Consider the following 10,156-nt stretch of genomic DNA (forward strand, 5'->3'; position numbering starts at 1 on the left):
TCCAGAATGTGCCCTTTTTATTTTTTCGCCCCTGCCCTTCAAACAGTCTGAGTGCGCCACTGGTGTCAATGCAATATTTTGATGATATATTCACAGTATTGTATTACAATATGGCAACAGTATCTATACTATATGTACCTAGCTACCAACTAATTGCAACTTTAAAAAAGAAAGCTATTTCTAAACAATTTTATACATTGGAATATTCAACATGGCCTCATAAAGCCAAAGCATGTGTAAATAGTATATTGATGGAAGTGTTTTGAATTGATCACACCAGTGTTTAATTGATGCTCTTTAAGAGATATTATTTTGATACCTGTGTTCACTGTTTGTTGGAAAAAAACAGTTTTGAGTAGAATTGTTGTAGTTGTGACAAAATTATTAACTCTTATCAGGTTTGTGTTTAGAGTTTTGAGAAATTGAGCTATAGTTTCAGAAAACGTGTTTAAATGATTGAGAAAAACAATATTTTTGAATGTGACCAAAAAATATGGCACTTGTACACAGGTGCAGAAGTGGTTACCGAACAATGTAACAATGTGTCTCGATGCTAGTTAAGCCACGCCCACACCTTAGCCCCTGTCAATTCATATATGCCCATAGGGTCTTCCCTGCAAGGTGTGTCTCGTCCCCCTATCAAATGCACTCTGCCACCCCGCTGTGATCCCCTATGCCCCAAATCCCAAGACTGTGCATTACGTAATGCTTTTACATAGCATTAACTTGCTTTTATCTCTACAGCTCAAGATTACAAAAAAGCACCCGCTCCTCTGAATTATGTATACTAACAGAACGCTTTTTTCCCAAGCTGCAAAGCTGCCTGTTTTACCAAAGAATATTTTGATAGATACATTGTTGAAAAAAAGAGCAGCTTACATTGCAAACACAAACAACGGCCAGAATTGTAATGCACACAGCAGCACCTTGACGATGACAAAGCACGAGAGACAGGAGACGGCATTACGGGAACATGTCCTGACAAGCCCCGGGGAAGGCCCGCTACAAACTGCAGGCAGGAGGAGCGGGGCGGCGGGAGTCTTGACAGGACAAGAAGGGGCAGAATCTTGCAGGTTTCAACAAGCTCTTTTAAGTGAGCAATGGGAGTCGGCTTTTTCTTTTTTTTTCTCCTTATATTAAGTTTGCCTAGGCAGAATGATATGAAGATCTCCAAGCTACGGGTGCTCCGTGCATGTTATGCGTGTGTGGAGTGACTGACTGTCACGTGCATGCATGCAACCAATAAAGTGTGGATGGACAAGGATCATACCATAAAGCGAGCAGCAAGGGGCGGGGAAGCGCGTTGGGCTCATATGCAATAAAAACAATCAGCAATTTATTGATAATGTAGTTTTTACTTTTGAATCCTAATAGGAAGTATTCAATAATTAAAGTGATATGTAGGCCTACAAATACGGATCATAAGTTAAAACGGGCTGCATTTGGCTGAATTATAAAAGGTATAAATGGTCATTTGAAGAGCCGTTTGGAAGCCGAAAGAGCCGACGAGTGAGCTGATCCGAATGATCCGGCTCCCTAAAAAGAGCCAAAATCCCCATCACTAGCCTATATGGTACGCTCCACCCAGTGAGCCACCAGGACGCCCCGATGTGCAGTTTTTGACATCCTGAATGTCATCACATCACATTGACATCAAGTGTCACGTGATCACCTAGATGACCTGAACACTGGAGCAGGTGTTCAAGATACAGGGACAGGGGGCAGAATGAGGGACTTAAAGATGATGCAGACACACAGGGAGCCAGCGGAGTGAGATGTGGATGGGAGTGGGACCTGCTCACTGAGCTTTGGTTAAACAACACCCAAACAGGACTTTCATCCAGTGCCTTTTTGTCAGCAGCGACCGCTGACAACACAGCCAGTAGAGCAGTCACCAGCATCCAAGGATGAAAGTTCCTCCCTGACAGAGGTGTGCTGGCCCCCCGGCATACTGGGACAGATTCCGGTGGTGCCGTTCAAGCATCCGCCACGACGTGGCCGGTTCTGCTCTGCCTCTTTACCGGCCCCCTTTGTGTGCCGAGCATTCGGGGTGTGCGCAGGAGATTGTGCTGCATGTGTCCGTGTTCCGGCACTGGGCTCCCTGGACAGTCACAACCCAATCAGTTAGTGCGCGAACACATTAAAGTATAAGTAGCGCGCAGCAGTGAGAGGACGGAAGCCATGTACCCAAAGGAAAAGTGGGGCAGAAAAACTGGAGGAATCATGCAGTAGAGGCACAGGCCCCAAACCATAACTGCCTCTGTTGTTTTTTTTTACTGACTGTCGCATATACTGAAGAGCAGTCCGTCCTCGGGTGATTTGATTTGGACCCCCCCCCCCCCCCCCCGATGCCCTTGGCAGCCCTGTTCAACATAAGCCACTTATAATAATAATTTGCACTTTGTGGAACCAAAAGCCGTTTAGCATTAGTATTATGGTGTACCACCGCACGGCACCCTCGACTCTGAATATTAATTTTGATGATACTATTAGTAATATCCCGTCCCTGCTTAGATAATGGGAATATGTTGTGTATTAGAATGTGCCCCTGTCGAGTCTGACTTTTGTGTTTTTTTTTTAGCCTCGTGAATATGAAACATGAGGCTGTTCTGCATCGAATCGTAAAATGTAGAGCATAAATGTGTCGTGATGCTGTTTTACAAGGACTATAATGCATCAATACAAGAAAATCACCTTTCTGTTTCGGTTCCATCCACACACTTCCTGTTCCTTGGACCTCAACTGTTTGGGCTGTGAATCAGTGAGCCTTGAGTTGCAGTAGTTATCTAACCCCAAAGGTAAACACGAGTAAAAACACATTGCATATGCGAAGGACGCACGTTCCTTGTGATAGCTTGCGTTGACATATCTTGTGTTGACTTTTTTCTAACTGTGAGACTTGTTTCTGTAGGTCATGAAGAGCATTATTAAGAAGCGTACACCCTTTTGCTATGGCCTGTTCATCCTATGAATTGCCCAAATTACATAACTACTTATCTTCGATCAAAGAGGCTTGAACATTATTCAGTTAAATTCATTTATGTGCCTTTATCTATGTTTCTTTAGTACAATAGCTGCCAAATAGCACTCAACTTGTCACCTTGGGTGTACTGTGTTCATTGTTTGTCTATGGCATGGCGGTTGAGAGTTGTTTATCAACGCCTGATCTCGTGCTGTACGGTCAAACGGTAAACAATTCAGGACCGAAGAACAGGTTGAACGGTTGGAATGTGACAACACCAACAGAACATGTTGGTCAATGGCCCGGAGACATGAAAATATCTCAGAAATCTCTCTCTCTCTCTCTGGACTCTAGGTCATTCATACAATACGTGTTGCTGAAGCACAACAATAAAATAATGTATTACAGTTTTTCTCAATCGTTTAAACACGTTTTCTGAAACTATAGCTCAATTTCTCAAAACTCTAAACACAAACCTGAGAAGAGTTAATCAGTTTGTCAAAACTACACAAATTCTTCTCAAAACAGATTTCTTCCACCAAACAGTAAACACAGCAATCAAATGAATATCTCTTAGGGAGCATCAATTTAACACTGGTGTGTTCAATTCAAAATACAGGTATCAATACTGCTGCCATATTGTAATACAATACTGTGAATATATCATATAAATATTGCATTGATACAATCGTATCAGAATACGGTACAATGCATATTTGTCTATCCAATGAGCTCCAATGGGCTAAACTAACAATCCCAGCTTCCCAGAGTCATACTATACACCTATAGTTGATGCTGCAACATTGTTCTGACAATACACAAATGTTACCTATTTTGGTAAATTACAGTACAGTAATTGCACTGATAAGTAAAATGAAAAACACTACAGCAAGAAAATGTTTAGACTGTCTTTCCGGGGATGTAATGATGAAATCAGTGCAAGTACAAGTACAAAAAGGTAACAAAGCAATTTATTTTGCTGTAGTACAGTAAAATGTTCAGCTCAACTGACTAAAAGCTTTTCGAAGGCCAACTAAAATTAAAATAAGAATATAAATGAGGTGAAACAGATCTACATGTAAATCAGTATGTATCGAACCTCCAATCCTGATCAGACCAAAGGACCATATCCAGTGGCGTAACAAGGCAACGACGGGCCCGTATGCAGGATGTTCAAGGCGGGCCCCCCCCCCCCCGGGGGTCTTCGTTACGATTGTTGACGGGGAGGGGGGGGGGGGGGTGTTTCGGAGCGATTGTTGGCGGGGGGGGGTTCGGAGCGATTGTTCACGGGGGGGGGGGCGATTTTTTTTTTTTTTGGGGGGCCCTGATCAACAAAACAGTGGAGCTCACCGAGTCCTCTTTTATGCTCTGACATATGATTGAAGTGTTTTGCCAGGTGAGAAGGGAGTTAGACTTATTGGTAATTAGTTGTTGCGTTTTGAAGGCCAGTGTGATCCAGGTGAACCAAGTGTGCTAAATGTTGAGATTTTTTGCTTAGAGTTTAGCGAAAATGTGTTTTTGCTAAAAAACACATTTAAAGTTTTCAGAATTGTGTGCATAGTTCAATTTTTCGTGTGTATACAAGAAAAATATACGAGAAAAACAGTAGAGTAAAGTAGGTAAGTAAGTTGTGGGTACAAAGTGTATGATACGTTTTGTGCCCACAAGACACATTGTGATATCTAACTGGAATGGTGTACACACACACACACACACACACACACACACACACACACACACACACACACACACACACACACACACACACACACACACACACACACACACACACACACACACACACACACAATGCTGAACCAGGGTTTTTTTACTGTAGCAGGTTCAATGAGCGAATGGGAGGTTTGCTTGGAAGCACACTCAAGTCTTTTATTGGCTTCAATTACAATAGTCGAGAAATTATGAATCTGCTACCGTGGTCACAGGGAACGTTTACAGAGCCTTTCTCATAACGTAGTTCAGGGCTCCAGTCCTCTGTCTCTGCTCCCGATCCCTTCCTACTACAAGATAAAGCAGGCACGTAAAGTCACACTCCCTGATTGGTCTGATTGCGAGCAGGTGTGGGCAATAAGACCCAATCCACCCAGCCGATCCGGTGTGCTCCCAACCTGCCCATACTCCCCCCTGCAGGCCAGACGCCGTATGTCCCCCCCACAGTTACCTCATCTGTCCAAACGTGTGAAACGTTTCCTCTTAACTAACGCTAAGAAAAAAACAGGAAGATGGGCCCATACCAGAGCACCATCACAATAACGGGACACCCCTGGGCTGTGGTCGAATATACTGTCAACCAAGCGCAACAGGGAACCCATTAGGTAGGCAGATCAATACAGCTAATTGGCCTTCCATATCCACACACACACACACACACACACACACACACACACACACACACACACACACACACACACACACACACACACACACACACACACACACACACACACACACACACACACACACACACACACAGATCTGGAATCACCTCAGGTAAGGTAATTGGCAAGTTTGCATTATTATTTTGCTTTCTACTCCAGCGTTTGGGTCGCGAGTGCTATATAAATAAAGTTGCCTTGCCCTGCAATGGAAGGTCCGGGGTGAAGTCTGACAATATAAAGTCATGAAATGAACATGCAAGCAAAAGTTCGTTTTTTTCTGCTGACTTAAAAAAGGCGGTGTGACACTTAAGACGAAACTGAGAGCGAAGTATAAAATGTCGTAGAGTGATAGCGCACAGTGTGGTTTATCTGTAAAGTCTGCCCTGAAGCCAGTGAGCGACGAAGGCTGTGGTTGGAAATCAATCATCCTTTTGTGTGTGTGTGTGTGTGTGTGTGTGTGTGTGTGTGTGTGTGTGTGTGTGTGTGTGTGTGTGTGTGTGTGTGTGTGTTTGGCTGCGTTCATGTGCTTGTGTGAGCATGTGAGTTTTTAAGTGAGTGTGTCTAGTGTTCTGTATAGTGTGTTAGGGTCACTTTCTCAGCCTTCTATCTTCTTCCCTCACTCTCTGCTTCCATCATAGTCATTATGCCTCCGGTTAATTGCTAATCTTCCCCCTGGGAGCTGAGTAGGCATGTCGTTTAGAAACCGGAAACGGTTGTTCTTTAAGGCTTGGTGAACTACATCTACATATACATATATATATATAAAATGTAAAATGGACACATATATATATAAAGATTAGATACAACTTTATTAATCTCCTGTAGGAGAAATGTGTCAAATATTGTTATCTATACTGTATATATCTATACATGTATCTTTTTAAAATAATGCTTCATTTCATTAGTTCATTATTAACCCTAGTTCATCATTATTTACTACTATACATAAGTTACATAAGTTTAGGAAGTCTGATGAAGACTTCATCAGTAGGAGATTAGCCCGAGAGAGTCCTAAAGGGATTCTGGTGAGATTTGGGGGCGAAAGGTCTCTTGGCTGAGATTCAAACGCGTGGGCCAACGCATCTGTCCTGCCCCTCATATCCATGCTCAAGTTCACCGAACCCGATGATAATGCTCTGGCATGAAGAACTTCGTACTACAGTACGACTTGGCGGGCAATACGAGGTCATGAAACACTATGCTGGCCTTTGGAACCACACACACACACACACACACACACACACACACACACACACACACACACACACACACACACACACACACACACACACACACACACACACACACACACACACACACACACACACACACACACACGCGGCCCAAAATCAATTCTGCACGGTAGTCTTTCGTTCACATTTGCTCACCCCTTGTGCTTTCATGCGATCTAATAAATTGTACAAGATAATAAAGGTGATTTTAGTGTCTGATATAAAGTTGGGTATACATATATATATACTGGGTTATCGTGATCAGCATTTGCCATTGTGATTTTGCCTGATGTATATTACTGTACATATATATATATATATATATATACACATATATATACACAGTAATATACATCAGGACAAATCACAATGGCAAATGCTGATCACGATAACCCAGTGTGATACGGGTTTACATAACTATTTGGACAATCTTTGGAGGAAACAGCTTATCTCTGGCTCACATCCACGTACAGTCAGTTCGAAATAGATTAGCAGGAATTACCACGTTGTCCATTATACCACTGAATTACGCAAGGGATTATGGGATGTGGAACCTTTAGCCCCCGTTTGGGCCGGGGCAGGAAACGAGGTAGGAGGCTAGTTCCGAAGTTAAAAAAAATCTCAGCAGCATTTTGTATGTGTGCCCCTAGTTTTGATGGGATTAGTTTAGCACTTTCTCGCTAATTGTTTGAGAAAAATGGAAATAGTCTCTATTTCGTCGAATATCCAAAGCCCTCTATTGACATGCCGCCCCGTTTTGGTGCTTGTCCATTTTGCGTCAGCATTATCGAGTTCCGGCCGCAGACGAAATTCAAAAAATCTCTTTAAACTCCTTTTCAAAAGAGGTTTATTCATAAACAAAAAGCATTTGAAGTACATCAGCCAAAGCAGGGCTAAATGACGCCAAGTGTGGATTACTTGAATTGTAGCACTGCTGTTCAGCTGCCAAAAACAGCTTTTTGTTTGTATTGCAAATTTAATTCACAGTGTGAGAGAATCCTCTTGTTCTCTTATTATACTGACAGCCCTTAACACCAGCCCAGGCCGCTAGCATCATCCAGTGATGAAAACTAGAAATACATCTTAGAAACTGACCTCTTGGCATTGTGGAAAACAAACACTGCAGAAACCTGAAGTTACTAACAAGGGTTTGGAAAACCACTACCCCCACTCACGTTGTTACAAATGACAATTAATTTAGATGTTTAAATAAGTGTCATTCTTAGTGTGGCCTCCAATTAGCAAACCGTTTGAGGGCTTAAGTTGCTAACGTTTAAAGTTGAATTGATTGACCAGATAAGCAGGATAACCTCATTGACAGAGGAAGGGGAGAAAAAGATTATTTGACAACGGCAGCCTTTGCACTGCTATGTAGACAGAAGGATCTCACACGGAACCTTTACCCCCGCAGTCTCATGATCGATGCATGTTAGCTCACTTTCACTTCATCACCTCTTTCTTGCTCTAATCTCTCCCTCCCTCTATATCGCTCTACCTCCATCTCTTCCTCTAATTCTCTCTCTCTCACTCCAAGTCTTTCTCTCTCTCTCTCACTCCAAGTTTCTCTCTCCCTCAAAGTCTCTCTCTCTCTCTCTCTCCCTACAAGTCTCTCTCTCTCTCTCTCCCTACAAGTCTCTCTCTCTCTCTCCCTACAAGTCTCTCTCTCTCTCTCCCTACAAGTCTCTCTCTCTAACTCTCTCAAAGACTCTATCTCTCACCAAGGCTCGCTCTCTATCTCTCACCAAGGCTCGCTCTCTATCTCTCACCAAGGCTCGCTCTCTCTCTCTCTCTCTCTCTCTCTCTCTCTCTCTCTCTCTCTCTCTCTCTCTCTCTCTCTCTCTCTCTCTCTCTCTCTCTCTCTCTCTCTCTCTCTCTCTCTCTCTCTCTCTCTCTCTCTCCCTCCAAGACTCTCTCTCCTTCCAAGTCTCTCTTTCTCTAAGTCTGTCTCTCTCTCCAAGTGTCTCTCTCTATGATCGATGCATGCCTGCTAGGTCCCTTTCACTTCAGTCTCTCCCTCCCTCTATCGCTTTACCTCTGTCTCTCTCCCTCCCTCTAGGAAAGGAGAGATCGAGATGAGGTGTTGTCTCCTCTACACTAGAAGGGACAAGGGCTGAACGTTAACTACAACCTTGATCCTCCGAAACCCCAAAATCCCAGAATGAACGGTCAACTGAACGAGCTGCACTTTATATTAACTGTTTAATTTTATAAATTTAATCTAAATCCATTCATCACAAAGCAACCTTTTCATTTTAAAACAAATATTTTTTTAGATAGCTAGAAATTAATGTATTGTATTGCCTCTGTATTAAATCACTCAAACTCTTACTATTTGAATAAGCAGCCTTATTAAGGGTCAGGCCGCGTCCTGCTACGCGGTCCAATACCTCCATCTAGTGGCTACTTGACGCCAGTGGTTCTCTCCTGATACACCAGTCTACAATCACCAATCACCATTCCCTACTTCAGCCGGGGGATCTCCTATCAGCCGGCGCCAGTTCGTCGTTACGTCAACCCAGTTAGTATCGGTCCTACCAGCATTCTTGAACATCTGTTTCGTAGCCTGTCCCCTTGGTAACCATCTCTCCTGTTCTCTAGTTCTCCCCCTGCCACCGAACCCCTGCCTGCCTGACTACCCGCCTGTCATCGAGCCCTTGCCTGTCTGACTGCCTGCCTGTTACCGGATCCCTGCCTGCCTGATTACCCGCCTGCCTACCAATAAATCACGTTCCCTTTACTCCGTCTCTGCCTCCCTGTGTTCAGCACTTTGGTCCCCACGTCCTGTTCCATAACATAAAGAAGGCAGTACGGAACCATGTAATAGTATTGTATCAAAAATCAATTATAAAATATGCGAAAGAATGACTAACGCTTTGCCTTCTATAAAAAGGTAGATATTTCTAAAGAAAATAACAGGAGTGATGTTGCTAACAGTAGCCTAATCATAACCGTGCTGCCATGAACCTACTTTGCTGGCACCATGGGTCGGGGTACATGTATCCCGCTCACTCCTACCTTAATTGCTGCCTGCTGATGCCATCCCTCTTCCTCTACCCACCGGTCTTCCTCTTGCTGCACCGCTGGCTCTTCCTTTCCTTTTTCCTGTGGCCGTCCCTCTTTTGTTTTCCTGTGATGGGTCGTCTTGCCCGCTGTTATAGGGGACTCCGGGCATCATCGACAGCTGAAATTGATACCCCCAATGACGAGCTATCATCAGCTGTCTTCTTGGAACATACAGTATTCACATGTCAACAGAAGCACTTACAAAAATCTTATGATACAGAAAGGACATGATCAGCAACAAACAATATCTATGAAGCTATATTGAAAGAGTGGTCATGTGTTTCAGTAAACGTTAGTACTTTTACTTATTAATGTTAAGTGTGTAAATAATTTAGCAATACATTTGTATTTATACATTTTATTCATCAGAACTTTAATATATTTTGATGTTCTTTTCTGTTGTGACAATAAAACAATAAAATAGTTTATTTTTAAACTATTACCTTATAATTTTAGCGAGGACTCATAAATAACTACAGATAACCAATGTTAGGGGAATCTGT

This window comes from Gadus morhua, chromosome 22, assembly GCF_902167405.1.
Source record: "Gadus morhua chromosome 22, gadMor3.0, whole genome shotgun sequence".
In the NCBI taxonomy this organism is placed as follows: Eukaryota; Metazoa; Chordata; class Actinopteri; order Gadiformes; family Gadidae; genus Gadus; species Gadus morhua.